Source organism: Capsicum annuum, unplaced genomic scaffold (genome assembly GCF_002878395.1).
Source record: "Capsicum annuum cultivar UCD-10X-F1 unplaced genomic scaffold, UCD10Xv1.1 ctg21385, whole genome shotgun sequence".
Classification (NCBI taxonomy): Eukaryota; Viridiplantae; Streptophyta; class Magnoliopsida; order Solanales; family Solanaceae; genus Capsicum; species Capsicum annuum.
Window position 1 is genome coordinate 1 of NW_025827317.1, and position 3,369 is coordinate 3,369.

The window sequence follows — 3,369 nt, forward strand, 5'->3', positions numbered from 1 at the left end:
CTCGCAAATTTCTTAATATCACTATGAATTTGCTGCACAAGCTCTCTTGTAGGGGCCATTATCAGCCCAATGGGACCATCTCCAGACTCCCGAGAAGGCTGGTTCATAATATGTCTAAGCATCGGTAATACAAATGCGAGAGTTTTACCAGAACCAGTCTTAGCAATCCCAATACAATCTCGGCCACTCATGATTATGGGCAGAGCCTGAGCTTGAATTGGCATGGGCTTCTTATAAGCCAGACTCTTTATAGTGTTAAGCATCTTATCGGACAGTCCAGTCTGATGCCATGTTTTGAATGGTTTCGGAACATCCTTGCCATGGACTATCAATTCCAGTTGTTCCCTGTAAGCAGAAACCACTTTAGCACTCATTCTTGAGATTTCCTTAACTTCTTTGTAGAAATTCTTTCTGAGAGGAGGATAGTCAATCTTTGAATGATCGACTAATGACAGTTTTTCAACCTTGGTTTTCTTCACCTGTTTCTTAACTTCTACATCATCTTCTTCCTCCAAAGTATCTTCATCATTCCCAGCGTTCCCATAATCCGAATCTGAATCTTCATCATTGAAGATTCTTCCCATGGTTTTCTTCTTGCTAATCTTAGGTTTTTCTTCTTTGGCCCAAGCATTTTTCTCTTTCAAACCAATGACCGGTTTATTAAGCTTCTCAACTTCAGGCAAATCCATTGAGATTGAGTTCATAAAAGCATCCAGCGGGTCAATCTTATCAGCGGCCAAATCAATATGCATCCCATTTTTCTCCTCGGCATCTTCATCATCAGAAGTCTTACCCAATTTCGGTTCTTCACCACCTACATTAACCCTAAGCTTCTCCCTTTCAGACTCCTCTTTTTTCCTTTTGAACTCTTGCCATTCTCGACTCTCCTCCTTCGCTTCTCCATTTCGTTATCTAATTTACTTTGCTCCTCAGCTAAATCCTCTTCTCTACTCTTTTCTATGGATACTTGATCAATACTATCTTCTCTTAACCTGTTATTCGTTTTGCTCCGCGTTTCCCTATCCCCCCTCCTCTCCTTATAATAATGCTCGTCATTATTATCCCTCTTTCTCCTCTTTCTTTCGCGATCCTTAACATCAACTTCATCATCACCACTCCCCTTTTCATTTACTTCCCCGTATCTAACCTTTTCACAATTCCCCTCCTTCTCCCTTTCTCTCATCCTCTCCCTCTCTTTGCGATCTTCCTTAACCTTTTCTCATTCTCTTTTCCTCTCCCTCTCTTCGCAATCTTCCTTAACCCTTTCACGTTCTCTTTTCCTCTCCCGCATGTCTTCCTTATCCTTTTCGCCATCCTTCTTCCCCTCCTTCTCCCTCTCTCTTTCTTCGCGATATTTCTTATCCTTTAAGTGTTCCTTCTTCCTCTCCCTCTCTTCGCGATCTTCCTTATCCTTTTCGTGTTCTCTTTTCCTCTCTCTTTCTTCGCGCTCTTTCACTTTATCTCTAACTTTTTCATCTTCATCTCGAATTTCTTTCACTTTATCTCGAATTTTGCTACTCTTCTCACGCTCCTTAAGCTTCGCTTTATCTCTTCCTCGATCCTCCCTATCACCGTAATGCTTCTTCGATTTGTCTTCTCTCTTCGATAATTTGTGGTTCAATTCTTCCATTATACTACAAAATTCGGAACTCAGAACACTAATAGCAGTAATACACCTCACCGGAACTAGGAAATCGACGGTACCGGAGCTTTTTTCCGGCGAAAATCCCCAAAATTCGGCGGCGAATTCAGTGAATTTGAAACCCTAGATTTTTGTTCCTCGTACTGACTAACTGAGTGGAGTTTAAATAGAGTGCAGAACTGAAAAGTCAAACCAAATCCAAATTGGAAAAGGAACCAATATGTCTTTTGTCCGTTTCGAGTTGACTTTTTATTTTTAATTTAATTATAAATTTTGGTCTAAATTTAAGAAAAAAATAATTATTTCCTCAGTCCAACAAAATTTATCCACTATTGACATAATACACATGTTAAGAAATACTCCCTTCGTCCCACATTATCCATCCCAAATTGAGATGGCATAACTATTAAAAAAACAATGATTGATAATGTAACTTTATCATTTTGCCCTTATTAGTTGTTTCATGCTGTTAGTTCCAATACCGATGAAATTATTATATGGCTGATACCAAAACACTTTTTGCATGGATAATTAGAATTATAGAATTACCAAATTCTTTACAACATTTTTCAAGATTTGATAATTCAATGCTAGTAACAAGGATTAATCAATTACTAAGAGTATAAAGAGGAAAAAAATTGTCTTTGTCTTGATTAATGAAACAAGACAAGTAAAATGAGAAATCAAATTAGGAAATTTGGGATGAATAATTTGGGACGGAGGGAGTAATAAGTAATATAGGTAATTTTACTATATAGTTGGCTCTCGGTGACTTGTCACTTCTTCAAGAAAAAATTTATTAAAAGTTTATTTATCAAAGTAGTCTTATTAATTATGCTTTGAAGATATAAATTTGAGTGTATACACTTTATTTAGTCATTTAATCATACGGGTAGTATTTGAAGAGCATAACAATATTCGCTTGATTTCGTAAAAGGAACAACTAAATTGAAATAAACATTTTTAGAAAAATGATCAACTATTTTGAAATGGAGAGAGTAGTCATTTAATCATAAAAGTAGTATTGAAATAACATAATAATATTATATTGATTTCATAAAAGGACAGTTAAATTGAAACAAATATTTTTAAAAAGAGTCAATTATTTTAAAACAGAGGGAGTAAAAAATTTAATGTCTTAATAGCAAGGGTAAAATAAGTTAAAAAGGATAAATTATCTATTGGACATCTATTTTTAGTACAGTGAATACATATTATTGGACAAAGAGAATAAAAAATTAAAAACTCATAAAATTGATGAGAGTTGTTGTACACACCTAATTTTGTTCCTCCCGAAAATCCAAGTTATCCATTTTTACCCTTGTTGTATTCCCATGTGTCCTACCCCGTGTGATAATCCCACAAAAATACAAAAATAATATAGAACTCTTAACAAATTCCTAACAAATCTTATCCTAACCAACTCACCCTACCCCGCCTACCCTATACCCCTACCCCCACTACCCTATTCACGTGACACCCACCCCTGTCGTATCTTTACACGGTTTTGTCATTTTTGAGGGGAAAGGAACAAAAGGGAATTTTCCATAAATAAAGGGGGGCCACAGGGAATCTTTTTGGTTTTTGTTTTTGTTTGTACTCAAACACAATACATATATATAAAATCACAAAAGAAAGAGAAGCAAAAATGGGAGGGGCCCACTTGATTGGGGGGACTGATTTCCCTTCACTCACACACCTCACTTTCCATTGATATACACATACAA

The 3,369-nt window shown here is 36.2% G+C and overlaps 1 pseudogene; it reads right to left on the reverse strand.

Annotated features, from left to right (window-relative positions):
* Positions 1-5: 5 nt before the first annotated feature.
* On the reverse strand, positions 6-1,777 carry LOC124890645 (annotated as a pseudogene).
* Positions 1,778-3,369: the final 1,592 nt, after the last annotated feature.